The sequence below is a fragment of the Aquarana catesbeiana genome, linkage group LG02, assembly GCF_042186555.1.
Source record: "Aquarana catesbeiana isolate 2022-GZ linkage group LG02, ASM4218655v1, whole genome shotgun sequence".
NCBI lineage: Eukaryota > Metazoa > Chordata > Amphibia > Anura > Ranidae > Aquarana > Aquarana catesbeiana.
In genome coordinates, this window is record NC_133325.1 from 411,586,124 (window position 1) to 411,608,952 (window position 22,829).

The 22,829-nt window shown below is 44.8% G+C and overlaps 1 pseudogene; it reads left to right on the top strand.

The window, feature by feature from the left end:
* Positions 1-1,302: 1,302 nt before the first annotated feature.
* LOC141127108 (uncharacterized) overlaps positions 1,303-22,829 on the top strand; it is a 29,873-nt pseudogene continuing 8,346 nt past the window's right edge.

Below are 22,829 nucleotides of genomic sequence, written 5' to 3' on the forward strand. Positions count from 1 at the left end.
GGTCGCTGTCAACACCCCCTTTGATTTGACAGAAAAGAGGAGATGCCAAGACAATGGTCAGTTCTCCTTTTACCATCCAAGAAGAAACATCTGCCAAGTTGAGAACCGATTACCCAGCTCATCGATCGAACTCTGATCAACCCTTGGACATTAATTGCAAGTATTCTTCCTTCCCAATTCTACCTTATTGCTCTGTGGCTGTATATTGTCTTTATCTTTTGAAACATCTTTTTTCTGTAAATGTTTTATTTGCATCAACTTTGACCTTTTCATAATAAACCCTTATGTTGAAAAGTGTTAACCTTGTCTCTAAAGCTCTTAATGCAAGCTATAAACGAACCTGCCTCTTGAAGGGCGCTACTGTTGTAGAGTAAGATTCTGTGCAGACCTGTCTGTGGTGGCAGTGTGTGTGACAGATGCTTATTCTAAAATTATAATTGGTATTGCTAAAATTACGAGTCTCCCCCGGCTCGGTCTTTTAAATGGGGGTGGTGGCAGTTAAAGGGTTAATTGTGTAATTAGCCCAGTGACAATCACTCTCAGGCTGCTCGCACCTAGATTGTGGTCCCGCAAGCTGGACAATCTTTGTGCTGGGTGCAGCTGAGAGTGGCATTGTTACGTAAGTGACAGCATGTTGTGAGGTTGGCTGGTCCTTCGTTGCAAGTTAGCGAGGAGGGCAGGGATCTGACACCCGCGTTCGTCACATATTGGCTGGCAGCGTAGCGGGATAGTTTCGCATTAAGAGCATTCAGTGCATTGTTAGGAATTAGCTCTGCACTGAAGGATTGTAACCTTTGTGGAAACAGTCCTTAGGGACAAGCTTGTGCATATTTTTTTATTTTTTTTTCAAGAGAGACATACAGCAACAGCTTCTTCCTACACCTTCTTCCTATCTCTTCTTTCTGTTCTATCTTTTCTGCTTGCAACATGTCTGGGTTATCAGCATATAAAAAGATGAGCAAGAATGAACTGACTGTTGAGTGCACAGGAAGAGGAATTGACGTCGGTGGCAAAAATCGTGAAGGCTTGATACATGCCCTTCAGGAGTTTGATATCCGTGCAGACCATAACCTGGGGGAAACTGGACCAGAAAGGGTTTCCGCTACTCCAGAGCCCAGTGGTTCAGAGGCAGCCTCACCAGATGGGCAAGCAGAGACTGACACTGGAATACCACAGATTGTTACCTCCAAGCCACCACAAGAGCAGGCCAGCATCAGATTGCCTGAAACCATCATAGACTCTCCTCAAATGCAAGTAACTCTACAAAACCTCAGGGAGATGGATCCTGTGGTATACCTGCAGTTTCTGGAACGCCAGGCTGAGCGAAAAGAGTGCAAGGCTGAGCGAGAGGCGGCAGAACACAAGGCTGAGAGGGAGGCTGATCGTCGGCACGAACTGGAGATGGCTAGGCTCCAGCAGCGACAGGCTCAGAATCTCGGATCCCTAGAGCACAGGGATGCCTCTCTGCCAGTTACCCCGGCAGCCAAATTTCCAGTTATGGAAAAGGACAGTGATATTGACGTGTATCTACTGTAGTTTGAAAAAACGTGCCGTCAGTACCATCTGCCCCCAGCACAATGGGCCCGGTACCTGACATCAGGGCTACGAGGCAAGGCCCTGGATGCTTATGTCGAACTGTCAGAAGAGCAGGCCGACGATTATGAGGCCCCAAAAGCTGCAATCATCCAAAAGTTTCAGCTAACCCCATAAGTGTACCGGAAGCATTTTAGGTCCTTGCAAAAGGGGCCTGGGGACTCATACCTGGATGTGGTAAGTCGCTTACGCACCACATTCCGGCAGTGGACTAAAGGCTTGAAAGCCGATTCTTTTGAATCAGTGGAAGATCTTATGATTCAAGATCAACTTTTGCACATCTGTCCTACAGACGTCAAACAGTTTGTGCTGGAGCGAAAGTCAACCTCTGCCAAAGCAGCAGCAGAACTGGCAGAACTGGCAGATACCTATATCCACTCTCGGATATCTGACCATCGCAAGGCTCCTCCGAATGATTGGAAAGGAGGGAAATCGCACACGGCAACCCCTCCTCTGCCTACCAACCAAGTTCCTCAGCAGCCGGAATCTGCAGCTCCTGGAGCCAAGGCCTTCCTAACTGACAAACGCAAATGCTACAACTGTGGGGAAGCCGGACATCTCAGGACGCAGTGCCCTGAGCCGAAGAAGATGACATCACCTGGCCATCCGGCCAGCAACCCTTCTTCCGTGCTGTTCGTCCACAGGAAAACCCGGGTAACCACTGCCAAATTGCAGCCAGTCACCGTGGGCCACCGGATCATTACTGGTTTCCGGGACACAGGAGCTGAAGTCACTTTGGTCAGAACAGAGGTGATAGAAAGAAGGGACATCATCCCTGGAAAGTTTTTTATCCTCACCGGAGTTGGGGGGACCCGCTCACGAGTACCCCGTGCCTATGTTTTCATTGATTGGGGTGCCGGAAGTGGGATGAGAGAAGTGGGATTCTCGGAGGAGATCCCCACTGCGGTGTTGTTGGGTGCTGATTTAGGTACCCTTGTTTCTTACTATGCCCCTGCTAAAAGCACCCAGGATGCTCCCACAGAACTCTCTGGACCTACCAAGGTACTGTTTACAGATGTTGGGGTAATATCTGGGCAACCTGTGGATGGACAGAGGGAGGGGGAGGGTGGAGTGGAGGTACAGGGGTCTTCTTCACCTACAGAAGGAGAGGAGACCCCTTTGCATGTGCCGATATCAAATGCTTGTGTAGCTGATGTTAAGAATGTAATTACTGAATGTAATGGTGTTATGTCTTTGTTGGAGGTCACCCACAATGCTGGAAGGGTGGAGAAGATAGAGTCTCTGGCGGCAGAGCCCAGGAGTGGCCCAGGTGGCCCCATTCCTGACTCTGACCCAGAGGATTCTGCCCTGACTACACCCCAGCAGTTGTCGTTGTGTGTCACAGGACGGCTGGTTGGTACTTGTAGTCCCATGTCTCAGCCAGTACTGCTGAGAGACAAAGGCTTTGCAGTGTTCAGCAGGCCAGCTCTTAGCTCCCCTGCTGAGAAAAATAAACAAAAGCGTGATAGGGACAGTGGGCAGAGAGGCTGTACTGGTCTACAGGCAGGAGGCCTGGAGACTGAAAGGGTTAAACAGTTGCTCACTGTGTTCGGTCAACCTAAGGGGAATGTGTAGAAGGTGTCACCTGATATGGTCTGTGAAGGTCCAGGTGAAATCAGGAAGGCCGGGGCTGGAGTGAAACACAATGGTTTGTGGCCTAACTTAATGTTCACACAATGTCCCAGCACAGCGCCTGTCATTGGCAGAGACCGTATACCTGAACGGAAAGAGTTAGGTGCCCTGCTAGAAGTGATAGCTGACACTCAGGGAGTGGGCTTAGGCCTTCAGTCCCACTCACCTTTCCTTCCCCTCCAGGGACCCATGATGCTGGCAGTGCTTACAGCATGCCATGTCTGGGTCATGGGAAACCCTGGGAGGGCACCCCATGGCGTCCACAAGGTGGACGGCCGGGTGTATCCTCCCCTCACCCTTGCAGCCCACCTTGCCTTGCAGGAGGCACAGACAGGCGGGGCAAAGGAGACTGAGGAAATTATGCAGTTAGGGGTCATTCAGGGAGCTTGGACAGTCTGGGCGCCACTGGTAGTCCTGGCCCCCAAAAGGGATCAGACAACCAGGCTTCCAGGAGCCCTTGAAGGGCTAAACGCCAGCCCTGTTGTTGTGGCCTTCCCCATGTCCAGGAACCATGAGGGGTCAGAGCAGCTGGTAGGTGCCCGCTGTCTCACCATCATTGACCTGAGCAGCGGGCGTGGACCAACCCCCCTAACACAGAAAGCTCAGGACGAGTCAGCCTTCACCACCCCATGTGGCTTGTCTGCATGTAAGGCAATGCTAGTTGGGGTTGAGAACGCGCCAGCCACTTCTCCAGGGGTCATGGATGACCTACAAGGAGGGGTGGAACCTTGTGAAATGGCCGTCTCAAGAAGCCCTGGAATGATTGGCCCTGTCTGGGAAGAACACTCCAAAGACATGCTGGTAGGTTAATTGGATCCTGTCTAAATTGTCCCTAGTATGTATGAATGTGAGTTAGGGACCTTAGATTGTAAGCTCCTTGAGGGTAGGGACTGATGTGAATGTACAATGTATATGTAAAGCGCTGCGTAAATTGACGGCGCTATATAAGTACCTGAAATAAATAAATAAATAAAAACACCTGGTGCACCTGTCACAGGGCTTGGACCAACTGACAGCTGCCAATCTGACTGTCAAACCCAGTAAGTGTCAGATTGGCATGACTGATGTGCAGTGCTTGGAACACCAGGTAGGAGGAGGTATCCTGAAACCCGAGACAGGGAAGGTTGAGGCCATCCTGGCCTGGCCTACCCCCCAAACCAAAAAGCAGGTTATGTTTTTCTTGGGGACCGCTGGCTACTATAGGAAGTTTGTATGTAACTATAGTAGCCTGGCTAAACCTCCGACTGACCTAACCAAAAAGAAACTGCCCAAGGTGGTGTCTTGGACACCAGAATGTGAGCAGGCACTTCAGGCCTTGAAGGAGGCGCTGGCCAGCGCCCCTGCGCTGCAGGCTCCAGACTTCACCCGCCGTTTCTTAGTGCAGATGGATGCCTCTGCCTATGGATTGGGTGCAGTCCTGAGCCAGGTGGATGATGCTGGAGAGGAGCATCCCATTCTCTACCTGAGCAGGAAGCTGCTTCCCAGGGAAGTAGCATATGCCACGATCGAAAAGGAGTGTCTTGCGATCGTGTAGGCTCTCCAGAAGTTACAAACGTACCTTTATGGACAGCACTTCACTGTGATCACGGATCACAATCCCTTGAGCTGGCACAATCGTGTGGCTGGGGTGAATGGCAAACTACTTCGGTGGAGCCTAATTCTGCAGCAATACGATTTCACCATCCAGCATAAGAAAGGCAGCGCCCATGGCAATGCTGATGGGCTCTCACTACAAGCCGAGCCCGCAGGAGTCGGTTGCGTCAGGAGGGAAATTGTAGTTCCCTTCCATGCAACCACCTAAGCGCGAGGTGTAACGATATCACGTACTGGACATGAAAAGCTGTAGCTAGCTGCCATGTTGTGTGGAAGTAGCCATCACAGCTTGGTTAACCATGTAACATTACAGAGAAATCTGAACTCCCTCCTCCCTCCTCCCTTGTCTTAGGAATTCAAAGCTTTTTAAGTTCAACAGAAAAGGTTATCTCGTCCCCATGTTGATGAGGACAAGGGCCTAATCCCCACAACCCTGGCCGGTGGTTGTGGGGGTTTGTGGGTGGGGGGCTTATCGGAATCTGGAAGCCCCCTTTAACAAGGGGACCCCCAGATCCCGGCCCCCCCGTGTGAAATGGTAAGGGGGTACAAAAGTACCCCTACCATTTCACTAAAAAACTGTCAAAAATGTTAAAAATGACAAGAGTTTTTGACAATTTCTTTATTTAAATGCTTCTTATTTCTTCTTTCTTCTATCTTCCTTCATCTTCTTCTTCTGGTTCTTCTGGCTCTTCTGGTTCTCGTCCAGCATCTCCTCCGCGGCATCTTCTATCATCTTCTCCTCGGGCCGCTCCGCACCCATGGCATGGGGGGAGGCTCCCGCTCTTCTCTTCATCTTCTTCTTCATCTTCTTCTCTTCTTCATCTTCTTCTCCGGGCCGCTCCGCACCCATGCTGGCATGGTGGGAGGCTCCTGCTGTGTGACGCGTCTCCTCTTCTGACGGTTCTTAAATAACGGTGGGCGGGGCCACCCGGTGACCCCGCCCCCCTTTGACGCACGGGACATGACGGGACTTCCCTGTAGCATTCCCCATGACATTAGCAGTTAGTGTTAGCCCCCTTTAGGTCTAGGATACCCCCCTAACCCCCCCTAATAAAGTTTTACCCCCTTGATTACCCCCCATCACTAGTGTCGCTAAGCGATCATTTTTCTGATCACTGTATTAGTGTCACTGGTGACGCTAGTTAGGGAGGTAAATATATAGGTTCGCCGTCAGCTTTTTATAGCGTCAGGGACCCCGTATACTATCTAATAAATGTTTTAACCCCTTGATTGCCCCCTAGTTAACCCTTTCACCACTGATCACCGTATAACTGTTACGGGTGACGCTGGTTAGTTTGTTTATTTTTTATAGTGTCAGGGCACCCACCGTTTATTACCGAATAAAGGTTTAGCCCCCTGATCGCCCGGCAGTGATATGCGTCGCCCCAGGCAGCATCAGATTAGCCCAAGTACCGCTAGCACCCACGCACGCAGCATACGCCTCCCTTAGTGGTATAGTATCTGAACGGATCAATATCTGATCCGATCAGATCTATACTAGCGTCCCCAGCAGTTTAGGGTTCCCAAAAACGCAGTGTTAGCGGGATCAGCCTTGATACCTGCTAGCACCTGCGTTTTGCCCCTCCGCTCGGCCCAGCCCACCCAAGTGCAGTATTGATCGATCACTGTCACTTACAAAACGCTAAACGCATAACTGCAGCGTTCGCAGAGTCAGGCCTGATCCCTGCGATCGCTAACAGTTTTTTTGGTAGCATTTTGGTGAACTGGCAAGCACCAGCCCCAGGCAGCATCAGGTTAGCGCCAGTACCGCTAACACCCACGCACGCACCGTACACCTCCCTTAGTGGTATAGTATCTGAACGGATCAATATCTGATCCGATCAGATCTATACTGGCGTGCCCAGCAGTTTAGGGTTCCCAAAAACGCAGTGTTAGCAGGATCAGCCCAGATACCTGCTAGCACCTGCGTTTTGCCCCTCCGCCCGGCCCAGCCCAGCCCACCCAAGTGCAGTATCGATCGATCACTGTCACTTACAAAACACTAAACACACAACTGCAGCATTTGCAGAGTCAGGCCTGATCCCTGCGATCGCTAACAGTTTTTTTGGTAGCGTTTTGCTGAACTGGCAAGCGCCAGCAGCCTAGTACACCCCGGTCGTAGTAAAACCAGCACGGCAGTAACACTTGGTGACGTGGCGAGTCCCATAAGTGCAGTTCAAGCTGGTGAGGTGGCAAGCACAAGTAGTGTCCCGCTGCCACCAAGAAGAAGACAAACACAGGCCCGTCGTGCCCATAGTGCCCTTACTGCTGCAATCGCCAATCCTAATTGGGAACCCACCACTTCTGCAGCGCCCGTACTTCCCCCATTCACATTCCCAACCAAATGCAGTCGGCTGCATGAGAGGCATTTTCTTTATGTCCTCCCGAGTACCCCTACCCAACGAACCCCCCCAAAAAAGATGTCATGTCTACAGCAAGCGCGGATATAGGCGTGACACCCGCTATTATTGTCCCTCCTGTCCTGACAATCCTGGTCTTTGCATTGGTGAATGTTTTGAACGCTACCATACACTAGTTGAGTATTAGCGTAGGGCATTGCATAGACTAGGCACACTTTCACAGGGTCTCCCAAGATGCCATCACATTTTGAGGGACCCGAACCTGGAACCAGTTACAGTTATAAAAGTTACAGTTACAAAAAAAAGTGTAAAAAAAAAAAAAAAAACACAAAAAAATATAAAATAAAAAAAATAGTTGTCGTTTTATTGTTCTCTCTCTCTCTATTCTCTCTCTATTGTTCTGCTCTTTTTTACTGTATTCTATTCTGCAATGTTTTATTGTTATTATGTTTTATCATGTTTACTTTTCAGGTATGTAATTTTTTATACTTTACCGTTTACTGTGTTTTATTGTTAACCATTTTTTTGTCTTCAGGTACGCAATTCACGACTTTGAGTGGTTATACCAGAATGATGCCTGCAGGTTTAGGTATCATCTTGGTATCATTCTTTTCAGCCAGCAGTCCGCTTTTATGTAAAAGCAATCATAGCAGCTAATTAGCCTCTAGACTGCTTTTACAAGCAGTTGGAGGGAATGCCCCCCCCCACCGTCTTCCGTGTTTTTCTCTGGCTCTCCTGTCTCAACAGGGAACCTGAGAATGCAGCCGGTGATTCAGCCAGCTGACCATAGAGCTGATCAGAGACCAGAGTGGCTCCAAACATCTCTATGGCCTAAGAAACCAGAAGCTACGAGCATTTCATGACTTAGATTTCGCCGGATGTGAACAGCGCCATTGGGAAATTGGGAAAGCATTTTATCACACCGATCTTGGTGTGGTCAGATGCTTTGAGGGCAGAGGAGAGATCTAGGGTCTAATAGACCCCAATTTTTTCAAAAAAGAGTACCTGTCACTACCTATTGCTATCATAGGTGATATTTACATTCCCTGGGATAACAATAAAAATGATAAAAAAAAAACTAAAATGAAAGGAACAGTTTAAAAATAAGATAAAAAAGCAAAAAAATAATAAAGGAAAAAAAAAAAAGCACCCCTGTCCCCCCCTTCTCTCGCGCAAGAGTGGGTCTGGCGTCAAATGTAAACAGCAATTAAACAGCAATGTAAACCATGCATGTGAGGTATCACCGCGAAGGTCAGATCGAGGGTAGTAATTTTAGCAGTAGACCTCCTCTGTAAATCTAAAGTGGTAACCTGTAAAGGCTTTTAAAGGCTTTTAAAAATGTATTTATTTTGTTGCCACTGCACGCTTGTGCGCAATTTTAAAGCATGTCATGTTTGGTATCCATGTACTCAGCCTAAGATCATCTTTTTATGTCATCAAACATTTGGGCAATATAGTGTGTTTTAGTGCATTAAAATTTTAAAAAGTTTGTTTTTTCCCCAAAAAATGCGTTTGAAAAATCGCTGCACAAATACTGTTTGAAAAAAAAAAAATGAAACACCCACCATTTTAATCTGTAGGACATTTACTTTAAAAAAAATATATAATGTTTGGGGGTTCAAAGTAATTTTCTTGCAAAAAAAAAAAAATTTTTCATGTAAACAAAAAGTGTCAGAAAGGGCTTTGTCTTCAAGTGGTTAGAAGAGTGGGTAATGTGTGACATAAGCTTCTAAATGTCGTGCATAAAATGCCAGGACAGTTCAAACCCCCCCCCAAATGACCCCATTTTGGAAAGTAGACACCCCAAGCTATTTGCTGAGAGGCATGTTGAGTCCATGGAATATTTTATATTGTGACACAAGTTGCGGGAAAAAGACAATTTTTTTTTTTTTGCACAAAGTTGTCACTAAATGATATATTGCTCACACATGCCATGGGAATATGTGAAATTATACCCCAAAATACATTCTGTTGCTTCTCCTGAGTACGGGGATACCACATGTGTGAGACTTTTTGGGAGCCTAGCCGCGCACGGGACCCTGAAAACCAAGCACCGCCTTCAGGCTTCGAAGGGTGTAAATTTTTGATTTCACTCTTCACTGCCTATCACAGTTTCGGAGGCCATGGAATGCCCAGGTGGCACAACCCCCCCCCCCCCCCAAATGACCCTATTTTGGAAAGTAGACACCCCAAGCTATTTGCTGAGAGGTATAGTGAGTATTTTGCAGACCTCACTTTTTGTTACAAAGTTTTGAAAATTGAAAAAAGAAAAAAAAATTTTTTCTTGTCTTTCTTTATTTTCAAAAACAAATGAGAGCTGCAAAATACTCACCATGCCTCTCAGCAAATAGCTTGGCATGTCTACTTTCCAAAATGGGGTCATTTGGGGGGGGTTTGTGCCATCTGGGCATTTTATGGCCTTCAAAACTGTGATAGGTAGTGAGGACTCCCAAAAAGTCCCACACATGTGGTATCCCCGTACTCAGGAGAAGCAGCTAAATGTATTTTGGGGTGCAATTCCACATATGCCCATGGCCTGTGTGAGCAATATATTATTTAGTGACAACTTTGTGCAAAAAAAAAAAAAATTGTCACTTTCCCGCAACTTGTGTCAAAATATAAAATATTCCATGGACTCAACATGCCTCTCAGCAAATAGCTTGGGGTGTCTGCTTTCCAAAATGGGGTCTTTTGGGGGGGGGGTTGTGCCATCTGGGCATTATATGGCCTTCAAAACTGTGATAGCTAGTGAGAAGTGAAATCAAAAATTTACGCCCTTAGAAATCCTGCAGGCGGTGATTGGATTTCGGGGCCCCGTACGCGGCTAGGCTCCCAAAAAGTCCCACACATGTGGTATCCCCGTACTCAGGAGAAGCAGCTGAATGTATTTTGGGGTGCCATTCCACATAAGCCCATGGCCTGTGTGAGCAATATATCATTTAGTGACAACTTTTTCTAATTTTTTTTTTTTTTTTTGTCATTATTCAATCACTTGGGACAAAAAAAATTAATATTCAATGGGCTCAACATGCCTCTTAGCAATTTCCTTGGGGTGTCCACTTTCCAAAATGGGGTCATTTGGTGGGGGGGGGGTTGTACTGCACCTCAAGAAATGACATAGGCAGTCATAAACTAAAAGCTGTGTAAATTACAGAAAATGTACCCTAGTTTGTAGACGCTATAACTTTTGCGCAAACCAATAAATATACGCTTATTGACATTTTTTTTTACCAAAGACATGGGGCCGAATACATTTTGGCCTAAATGTATGACTCAAATTGAGTTTATTGGATTTTTTTTATAACAAAAAGTATAAAATGTCATTTTTTTTCAAAATTTTCAGTCTTTTTCCGTTTATAGCGCAAAAAATAAAAACCGCAGAGGTGATCAAATAACATAAAAAGAAAGCTCTATTTGTGGGAAGAAAAGGACGCAAATTCCGTTTGGGTACAGCATTGCATGACCGCGCAGTTAGCAGTTAAAGCGACGCAGTGCCAAATTGTTAAAAGTGCTCTGGTCAGGAAGGGGGTAAATCCTTCCGGGGCTGAAGTGGTTAAAGGGGGCTTCCAGATTCCGATAAGCCCCCCCGCCCGCAGACCCCCACAACCACTGGCCAGGGTTGTGAGGATGAGGCCCTTGTCCTCATCAACATGGGGCAAGGTGTTTTGGGGGGCTACCCCCAAAGCACCCTCCCAATGTTGAGGGCATGTGGCCTGGTACGGTTCAGGAGGGGGGGGCGCTCTCTCGTCCCCCCTCTTTTCCTGTGGCTTGCCAGGTTGGGTGCTCGGATAAGGGTCTGGTATGGATTTTTGGGGGGACCCCACGCCGTTTTTTTTTTTTATTTTGGCGCGGGGTTGCCCTGTGGGCCGTTTTTATCAATGAACTTTTATGTGTATTGTCGGACCGGCAATGCAATAGCCGCGAGTAGTTTTAAATGACTTTTTTTCCTTTGAAATGTCATTTTGCTGTCAGACTGTTCTAAACATGGGAAACATGCGCCCCTTTACAGGCATACTATAGACACCCCCAGCTATGAAATTTAAAGGAATATTACACTTTTATTGTTTGACTTTAAGCATTATTAAAATCACTGCTCCTGAAAAAACGGCCGTTTTTAAAACTTTTTTTTGCATTGATCCATGTCCCCTGGGGCAGGACCCAGGTCCTCAAACACTTTTTATGACAATAACTTGCATATAAGCCTTTAAAATTAGCACTTTTGATTATTCATGTTCGTGTCCCATAGACTTTAACGGTGTTTGCGTGTTCGAACAAACTTTTTTCCTGTTCGCATGTTCTGGTGTGAACCGAACAGGGGGGTGTTCAGCTCATCCCTATTGATGAGGACAAGGGCCTCATCCCCACAACCCTTGGCCGGTGGTTGTGGGGGTCTATGGGCGGGGGGCTTATAGGAATCTGGAAGCCCCCTTTAACAAGGGGACCCCCGGATCCCGCCCCCCCCTGTGTGAAATGGTAATGGGGTACAAAAGTACCCCTACCATTTCACAAAAAAAGTGTCAAAAATGTTAAAAATTACAAGAGACAGTTTTTGACAATTCCTTTATTTAAAGTCTTCTTCTTTCCATCTTCTTCGGGTCTTCTTTCTTCCTTTGGTTTCTTCCTCCATCTTCTTCCTCTGGTTCTTCCTCCGATCCTCTTCTTCTTGCACCGGTGTTGCTATCACTGTATTTGGAAATACCTCTCAGTCAAAACCTCTCTGCACAGCCATCAGACCAACAGAAAAAGGGGACACTCAAAGGAGTACAGACAAAAACGGCTGCGCACCCCAAAAAGATTATGTAAAAAACGAGAGACCCCCCTAGCCAATAATGAAATGTAACACAATTCAAAGTTCAATGGATGGTCAAGAGGTATTATTAGTATAAAACAAAATTTTTTTGACAAAATTTTTTACTTAGTGCATTCTGACATGTAAAGGTCAGGACATGAACTAAAATATAGATTAAAAAATTGGTCAGAGAGCAGTGTACAGTACAATCCACCATGGGCAACAAGGGTAAAACAGCATGAATATTAAATCGTGAAATCCTGACGCGTTTCGACCCCAGTGGGTCATCTTCAGAGGATAGGTGTTTGACAGCTGTAGGGATGTAAATATGCATAAAAAAATCTTTCAGAACAAAACAGAACAGAAAAAAAAACAATATATTGGTATATGTATAAACAAGTCGATCTGTTACAACATTACCAGTCAAAATGCTCTTAGTGATTGTAGACGGCCAAAGTATGAGGGAGTTACCCTCTCATGTGTCTCCGATTTCCCCAGCGGTGGGTCGGTCCCCCCGGAGAGCAGACATCGCGCACGCATACCTTACGAGGGATCACACATTGAATAACCCCCAAATTTGGGAGGGGATGCACTGCACCTGCGAGGGGTAACAAAAGTACTAAATATAAATAAGAATTTCAAGTTGAAAAGTTTTACCCCTGGGGCAATGAGAGGGAATATCATATTACCATAGTTTTGAAGGTATAGACAAATACGGGTTGGGAATCGGTCCGTAGATACATCATGCACAGAACAGGAAAATAGAGTGAGGATGATGTGGGGAATGGGAGGGAAGGAATGGCACAAAGGGGAGGAGGGGGTGGACGAAAAAAAAAAAAGGGGGGGGAGGGGGGACCGGGAAAAAGGGGGGGGGAAGAAGGAAAACCGTGTGGTATGAAATGTGAACGGAGAAAAAAATATACTGAAGAAAAGGAGAGAGAAAAACCCAGAGGGGGCCGTGAGCAGAGGTGACACAAATCAAGAACATAGAGGTGACAGAGTATGCATGCATGTATGTATGTATGGGCCGATGCCCAACGGAAACAAACATAGAGACCTGAAGAATCGTGAGGATCATAGTGTGTACATGAGTTGTGAGAAACCAAGAGATCTTGGGGTGTAAGGAGGACCCGGTCGGTAGGCTGGGAAGAAGGGGGGGGGAAGGTGGAAAGAAGAAAAAAGAGAGAGAAAAAGAGAAAGGCATAGGAAGTGAATAGGAAACACCAGTGATGTGATGCAGGGGTGAATGCAGAGAGGAGCCAAGCAAACGACCAAGAAAAATGGATGACTGAAGTAGGAAAGCTGTGATGGGTAAAATGTGAGTGACACATGGTGAAAACAAAACAAAACAAAAAACAAGAGCCTTGCGTGTAGAGCACAATTCATTGAGACAAATTGAACGGAGTTCTGAATAATAAAGAGTGTATGGAAGTTGGTTTTTGACTGATATAGGTAAGGCAAGTGAAAAAGTCATGGTGTAAACCACACAAGAAAAGAAAAGTAGTAGGGGAATACATAAATTCTTACCAGTGGTGTGTGAGGCTGCAGGACGGAGGCATGAGGTGGGACCGATGAGTCCCACTGAGCCGCCCATGCAGCCAAGGTATTTTATAAGGATGCTAATTAGGCAAAATGTTTCAGGTGCAGGCAATTATCCCCTCCCATGTCCAGTCCTCCAATGGGGGAAAGAGCGGCGCATTAGTGGCGCCCGCTGTGTGATCCCCCTGGCGTTCCGGAGGAGTGTTCCTCCTGGATCCACCATCACCTCCGCCGCAAGGGCGCAGGCGCCGTGACATCACGCGCACGTGCTGCAGGTCGCGCGCGCGCGAGCACGGCGCCCAGAAGGGATCCGGAATGCCGCTGGCAGGGAAGGAGATAGCGTCCAATCCAGGTGGGCGCTTGGGGAGACGCCGGGCCCTTGCGTCTCCCCACCCTGCCAGGAAGGCATGCGTTGCACGGCTCCACCCCCTAGAGGGGGACACGGCCGACCAAGGACGATAGCCAAATGGCATCTCTGCCTGGGAAAAGAGGAAAGGGAAGAGAGGGGAAATCCGTGACAGATTGTTACAAGGCCGTGGTTGAAGCTTCTAGATATAAAATGTAGAAGATCATCAGTTGACCAAGGAATGTATAATCCACACAAAGCCACTGCCACAGTATAATTAGTTGAATTGCTCGTAAAACATAACATAGTGAATCTTAATTCAAAGAAACTGTGAACTGTCTTTCCTGTGAGATGGTGTTACCATGGGGTCTGCATACTTGAAAATACAAGGGGATGCAAGTTCCTATATGTTGTGCTGTTATGGCCAGAAGGTGCGGAATCACATAATTAGAGATGAAAATAGTAATAAAATGAATAAAAGTTTGTATTCAAAGAAATTTACGTACTAAGACATCATATTGGCCCAATCTGCACCTATAGGTTCACTCATCCAGAGTAGAAGAAAAATCACAGTCTCAATACAATAGAGGTAATTTCAACAGGGACAAACATACCAGGGTTGTATACAAAGCACAGGAGACAGTTCATAGTTCATGTCGTAACTCGAGTGTCATGAACAGCGGGGGAGGGGTGTTTAACCACCCAGTATATGTAACAACAGAAAAAGGGGACACTCAAAGGAGTACAGACAAAAACGGCTGCGCACCCCAAAAAGATTATGTAAAAAACGAGAGACCCCCTAACGGGGCTTTAATGCAGCCAATAATGAAATGTAACACAATTCAAAGTTCAATGGATGGTCAAGAGGTTTTATTAGTATAAAACAAATTTTTTTTTGACAAAATTTTTTACTTAGTGCATTCTGACATGTAAAGGTCAGGACACAAACTAAAATATAGATTATAAAATTGGTCAGAGAGCAGTGTACAGTACAATCCACCATGGGCAACAAGGGTAAAACAGCATGAATATTAAATCGTGAAATCCTGACGCGTTTCGACCCCAGTGGGTCATCTTCAGAGGATAGGTGTTTGACAGCTGTAGGGATGTAAATATGCATAAAAAAATCTTTCAGAACAAAACAGAACAGAAAAAAAACAATATATTGGTATATGCATAAACAAGTCGATCTGTTACAACATTACCAGTCAAAATGCTCTTATTGATTGTAGACGGCCAAAGTATGAGGGAGTTACCCTCTCATGTGTCTCCGATTTCCCCAGCGGTGGGTCGGTCCCCCCGGAGAGCAGACATCGCGCACGCATACCTTACGAGGGATCACACATTGAATAACCCCCAAATTTGGGAGGGGAGGGGGGGGATGCACTGCACCTGCGAGGGGTAACAAAAGTACTAAATATAAATAAGAATTTCAAGTTGAAAAGTTTTACCCCTGGGGCAATGAGAGGGAATATCATATTACCATAGTTTTGAAGGTATAGACAAATACGGGTTGGGAATCGGTCCGTAGATACATCATGCACAGAACAGGAAAATAGAGTGAGGATGATGTGGGGAATGGGAGGGAAGGAATGGCACAACTTGAAATTCTTATTTATATTTAGTACTTTTGTTACCCCTCGCAGGTGCAGTGCATCCCCCCCTCCCCTCCCAAATTTGGGGGTTATTCAATGTGTGATCCCTCATAAGGTATGCGTGCGCAATGTCTGCTCTCCGGGGGGACCGACCCACCGCTGGGGAAATCGGAGACACATGAGAGGGTAACTCCCTCATACTTTGGCCGTCTACAATCACTAAGAGCATTTTGACTGGTAATGTTGTAACAGATCGACTTGTTTATGCATATACCAATATATTGTTTTTTTTCTGTTCTGTTTTGTTCTGAAAGATTTTTTTATGCATATTTACATCCCTACAGCTGTCAAACACCTATCCTCTGAAGATGACCCACTGGGGTCGAAACGCGTCAGGATTTCACGATTTAATATTCATGCTGTTTTACCCTTGTTGCCCATGGTGGATTGTACTGTACACTGCTCTCTGACCAATTTTATAATCTATATTTTAGTTCATGTCCTGACCTTTACATGTCAGAATGCACTAAGTAAAAAATTTTGTCAAAAAAAATTTTGTTTTATACTAATAAAACCTCTTGACCATCCATTGAACTTTGAATTGTGTTACATTTCATTATTGGCTGCATTAAAGCCCCGTTAGGGGGTCTCTCGTTTTTTACAGCCATCAGACCATTCTGTGCGCATCCATGCCACAATGAGACGCCGAGAGTGATAATCATGTGTTACATACATGTGTTACATACATTTTTGCATACATTATACCTTGTTTTCAAACAAATTTGATAAGTTATTATAAATTTTCTTTTTCTTAGCAAACTCATCCTCTGAAGAGACCCCACACATCATGGGTCGAAACGCGTCAGTACTGTTATGCAATAGTCATTAACCACTTGCTGCCCGCCCACCGTCATATGACGGCGGGATGGTGCAGCTGTTATCCTGGGCCGCCATCATATGACGGCGGCCCTTCCAGGCCCCCCAGAGGGCACGTGCGTGCCGCCGGGGGCGCACGCGCCCGCCGCATCACTCGGGTCCCGGCGACCGCGATGTCCACCGGGCACCCGCGATTGCCCGGTAACCGAGCAAACAAACAGATCCACGTCAGATGGGAGGAGACCGATGGTGTGTTCCTTGTTCCTACTGTGTTCCCCCCACAGTTAGAATCACACCCTAGGAACACGATTAACCCTACAGCACCCCCTCCTGGTTAACCCCTTCATTGCCATTCATATTTATACAGTAATCAATGCATTTTTATAGCACGGATCGCTGTATAAATGTGAATGGTCCCAAAAATGTGTCAAAAGTGTCCGATATGTCCGCCGCAATAGCTCAGTCACGATAAAAAATGCAGATCGCCGCCATTACTAGTAAAAAAAAAATAAAAATAAAAATGCTATAAATCTATCCCCTAATTTTGTAGACACTATAACTTTTGCGCAAACCAATAAATATAAGCTTATTGCAATATGTAGAAGAATACATATTGGCCTAAACTGAGGAAAAAATTTGTTTAAAAAAAAATTGGATATTTATTATAGCAAAAAGTAAAAAATATTGTGTTTTTTTCAAACTTGTCACTCTTGTTTTGTTCATAGCGCAAGAAATAAAAAACGCAGATGATCAAATACCACCAAAAGGAAGCTCTATTAGTGGGGAACAAATGATAAAAAATGTCATTTGTGTACAGTGTTGTATGACCGCGCAATTGTTATTCAAAGTGTGACAGCGCTGAAAATTGGCTTGGGCAGGAAGGGGGTGAAAATGCCTTGTATGGAAGTGGTTAATATATGCTGTGTATAACCCTTTATGTTTGCTATTTCCTGTATTTGGCATGGGCATATTCCCATCTGAGCTCATATTTTAACACTCATTTAATAATCCACTTTGTCTTCCAATAAAGTTTTTTATTCTTCATTCAATGCCTAATTTTTGTCAAGTTTCTCATTATCTATCTAGCTGCCTAAAACCCCCCCTGGGGGACCCTTCCCATTTTTTCTGCCTACAATAGGGTGAGCAGCACTCTCTTTGTTGTGTCTTCCCTCTGCTAAACAACATGATAATAAAGGAAAAGTCAGCATATGTAAGGAAGGGATGTATGTATAAATTTGACAAGATATGGAAACCATGGAATGTAATAAATGGATAGGGGAAGGGAGGAAGAAGGGAGAAAAGGAAATAACCTCTAGGAATACACGTGTAGACATTTACAAAATTATTTGTGGGTGAAAATGTCTCCATTGGGGGGTGGTTTCTTTTTTTTTTGTGTGTTTGGGGTAGGAGATGGATGGGAAAATATTGATACAGGATGGTGAAATATCATATTGTTATAACTGCTTTGTATGGAATGATGTAAACGAAGAAAACTTTGATTAATAATTAATAAAAAGGATTTAATAAAAAAAAAAGTTTACACATGTTAATGTAAATTTCAAAAGCATTTTTTTTTTAAATCTGCAGATTTTATTAAACTATTACCTGATGATGCTGCCATAAAGGTCTTTGTTTAGGTACTTTTTGTTATAGGGTGACAATGTTCTGTCCCTTTCTTCCAATCATACTTCTGTAAAACCACCAGGGCTACAAGTGTCAGTTTCAAACACATAAGGCCTGAGTTAGAGCCCCTCCCCAATAGGGGTCCCTGGAGGGACACCGACAGTCCCCTCAGCACTGCATCTCCATCTTCCACCTGACTCCCTTCCCAGCATGACTCATTCCTATTTAAGGGCTCACTTAGTCCCCTGCCAGGCCCCATCGCCTGGGGATCGGCTAAGCGCCCCTAAATATGCAGAACAGCCCTCCTAGCCCACGCCCCCTAGTTTCCAGAATGTTCTCCAATTTTCCAGAACCAGGGGGAGGCACCAGAGAGCTGTCTCTGAGTCATGCTGCCCTGAACTCCAATAACCCTGACCCAATTACAGACTCACTGAGTCAGGCATAAATTTCCCTGCAATTGCACTAGTAGCACACTAAAGGGTGCTACACATGTAGAGTGGGAAATCATAACGTAAATGTTATATGTAAAAAATGCTGATCCAAGTGGCTTAAATGACTTACGGCCTTAAACTTTTTCCAATAGATGTCTATGGAGACTGGCAGCTAGAAGATGAGATAGGATCATCTCACATGTATACACAACTCTCTGACCTCTCATCGGCCAACCCACAATTCTACCACTTTTGTTTAGTTTTGAACCACTAAATATTGTAAACAGTCCTTGGCAGAGTTTATTTTATACTTTGGTGATGACATAAACTCAAGATCATTGTGCGGTTGCATTACAAAGCCAAGATTTCATCACTGACCAGCATGGATGTGTGAGGAGGGTTTCTTACGCGAAAGAGAACAGCTATGAACTTTGTGTTTCAGGCCCAGCTGTTGGCCTCTGAGGAGATTCCGCTGATGCTGCCAGTGAACTACTTTGAACATGAAGGACAAAATTTCCTTTCAGGCAGTGAGGATTTCTAATTCATGTACAAATCCAAACTAATCCCTAGGCGATACCCTACAATCTCTATTTTTATCTCTGTAACTTACAGAATGTAAATCATGTTTCATTCATGACTTTTTACTTGCTCCCTCAGTGGGTAAATTAGGCTAAGAGTAGTATCTTGCCATATGTCTTTTCAGCTGCTACTTTAGTGAGAATAAAATATGTAATATTTTTCAGCAATGAACTGATAGATATAGTCCTTTTATAAAAATTGCTTACTATATTGTATATATATCCCTAGAGTAATAGGTTGTATTCATTATGGTTTTACTGATGAGCTGAGAACAAGGCAAAGTATTTTACTTTCTGAGCTCACAGGATTGCTGAGAGAAGCTGTTTAAGCCTCATATAGAGTGACGTGGAAGGGCATCTGCTGCTCATTATCTTTTCCTGCTTTAATAGATACATCAGCATGGGAAGAATTCCACGTGGAACATTGGAGGAAGGGACAGAAATGTTTGCTTCCCTCCTCTCGTTTACTCAGAGCCTGAGGAGTGCTCTTGCTGTCAGCAGAGGAAGTACACCACAGTTTATGATCATTTTAACTGCCATATGCAGGCTATACACAATAAGCATATAACCTAATAAACTGATCACTACTCACTAATGATATATTAATAACAATTCTACACTTGCCACTGATACATTAGTAGAAGCAAAGTTTTATTTTAACTATGTATAACTGTAAAACCGAATGGGTCATCAGATTTATACTTACAGTTAGGGTTGCCACCTCATCCCTTTAAACCCGAACACATATGAATTACACATGTTCTGAGGCTAATTTAATGCAGATAAAGCACCAATTGAGTTTAATTACCATCTTAATCAGCCACAGAACCTGTGTAATTAATATGTGATTCGTTTTAAAGGTATGAGGTGACAACCCTACTTACAGTACTGTCCCCCGGAAAACTGTCTTATGCTTCCTTGTATCACACTAACAATATAAGATACCATAGTTGCACAAGTCATTGCTGTTGTCGTCATAGACATTCTTTAGAACAGGGGTCCCCAACCCCAGGGCCACTGCCTGACGTGCGGCGGCAACCCAGCAGAGAGATTCCATCATCTCTCACCACCTGCCCGCATCACCACTGTTCTGCCCTCACAGTGGGGCCACTACACTGTTAGAGATGAGGAGAGCGAGCAGAGAGATGAGATCATCTCTCACCGCCTGCCTGCATTGCCGCTCTTCTGCGTTCACAGCGGGGCTGCTATACTGTTAGAGGTGAGGCGGTGTAGAAGAGAGATGAGATCATCTCTCACCACCTACCCGCATCACTGCTCTTCCACCCGCACAGCATGGCAGAACACCGCTACACTGCTGGAGGTGAGGCAGGGGAGCAGAGAGATGAGATCATCTCTCACTGCCTACACCCATCACCGCTGTTCTCCCTTACTACCCACTACTCAAGGCCTGCCTCTGAACTAATCTAATGCATCTGATGGCAGGTGGCATGGAAAGTGACAATCCGCATCTGGTGGCAGGTAACGTGGCAAGTGACACTCTGCATCTGGTGGCACATTCTGCATTATGGTGAGTTGAACTATTTCATTCTATATTACAATGTAATAATAGAAATAATATGCTTCAATCATCCTGACACCATATAAACCCTGGTGCTGTGATGATTGAACCACTAATAATAGCTATTTCCCCAACAAAATGCCAGTGAAAAGCCGCATACATACCCCCCCCCGGCATTGCCATAATTTTCTTCACAACGCAGTGACAAAAAGGTCGGGACCAGTGCTTTGGAAGTTCATCGGGCTTCCGCATAAATAATGTCACTGCTTAAACCAGACCCATTTGGAACCCCCCCCCCCAAAAAAAAAATGCTAAGTCAACAGATCCAAATACTCTATCTGCTGGCTTTGTAAAACCCATACACACTATCCCTCTTTTGTGTTCATATTTCTGGATAAATTCCCCAAACCATGTAGTACAAGGGCCTGCCTGATTACCTACAAATTGAAACTTCTTAATTTTTTGGCTCCTATTATATTGATTGGTTAAATCATAATGTCAAAATGTGCTGCGATTTGGACAAGGTGTATCCAGCTTTTTTGATTATGACACTTCTTACCTATCTACTGGGCTGGCCAAAATATCACTGATTATTTATGCAAACAGCTCTCATGAATGTGGAGAGGGTTATCTGTCCAAAACATCTTCTCATTACTCCCCCCCTAAAATCTGTCTAATGGCCACACGAGGGGGGGGGATCAGATAAGTTGACCTTCCACTTTTGTCTTTAAATACTCATTTAAGTGTATCCTTATGTTGGCTAAGCATGTTTGTGTCAAATCTGCTTGCAATGTTATGTGCAGAAGTAGTAATTTCTTTTTTCTTTTTTTAATCCACAGTTTCCTTCCAACCCAGAGCAATGGCAGGACATTGCAGCCCAATTCCATCATTAGTGGGATTTTCCCAACTGTGGTGGTGCTATTGATGGCAAGCATGTCTGGATTGTACCACCACCCTACTCTGGCTCCTATTATTTTAATTATAAGGGCTTTTGCAGCATAGTCATGCTAGCTGTAGTGTCTGCCAACTACGAGTTCCTGTATCTGGATGTTGGGAAGAACGGCCGCAATTCTGACAGAGGAGTGATTATACAGAGTTCTACAAGCGGCTCCAGAATGGCACCTTAAACTTGCCACCTGCTGAGGAGAATGTTGAGGGCCTCAATTTTGTTTTCGTGGCAGATGAGACCTTTGCTCTGGGGAACATCTGATGAAGCCGTTTGCTATGAGGAACCTCACCCCAGAGCAGAGAATCTTCAATTACAGGCTCTCTCGTGCCAGAAGGGTGGTTGAAAATGCCTTTGCATCCTATCGAGTCGTTTCAGGCTGTTTTTGACTCCAATCAACCTGGCACTCTACAAGATTAATCATGTGGCCCATGCTGCTGTATTCGCCATAATTTTTTAAGGAGGAATGCAACCAGCTACTTAGCCTCACTGCCAAGTGAAGTGGACTCTGTGGTAGCAGGCTCAGCTGAAGAGGCTGCAGCTCGTCCATCTGTGGGCATGCTGATGGCTATTAAAAAAAGGCCCGTGCTGGATTGCCCTCACTAATTGCCAGAGATTTACGGCAGAAATACCTGGAATATTTTGTGGGTAGAGGGGCAGTGTCTTGGCAGCAAATTGTAGCTGATAATTTTTATTTTTTTTTTGAAGATCATAAACTCCTATTTTATTTGAACTACTGTTTTCTGCGTTTCTTATATGTTTAATATGATCCCAAATGGGCTTTATTTTGGCCACTTGCTCCAATAGTGCAAATGTACCTTAATTGCTACATGAGGTGACAATATATTCTTCACCTAACTATTATGGTGTGCTGTGGGTCTGCTACATGCACACACAATGTTTTTGTTCTTAATGGATCTGATGCATGAAGTTCAAAAACATTATGCCATTATGCCATAACTCCTTTTTGTTTGTTTTTTTGAGGCCTAAAAATTTCAGGAGTTGTCCACATTTAAGAGCACATTGTCACTGTAACTACAATAACTTACAAAATACACTGGTATTGAGCAATGAAATAATAAGCCACACATTGTTTAGTAAAAAAAATTTTACTCAAAGCACATTCAAATGTGCGTTTTAAGGTTTTAAAACAAACCAACATCTTGGTGTATAACATGCTTGTTTTGCAATCTTTCTCCTTTTTTGTGGCTAAACAGGCATGTTCTAAAACATTAGATACACATCCCAAACTCAGTAACTTACAAAGTTCGAGTTTGGTAAAGTGAAGCCCAAACGAGATATTAGTATTCCAAGACTGTGTGGATGTTGCCTTCCTCAGAAGGGGTGATCTCACCCCTCTAAAAGCCAAAATTTGAAGCCACATACATGTAAAGGCATAAATATTGAAT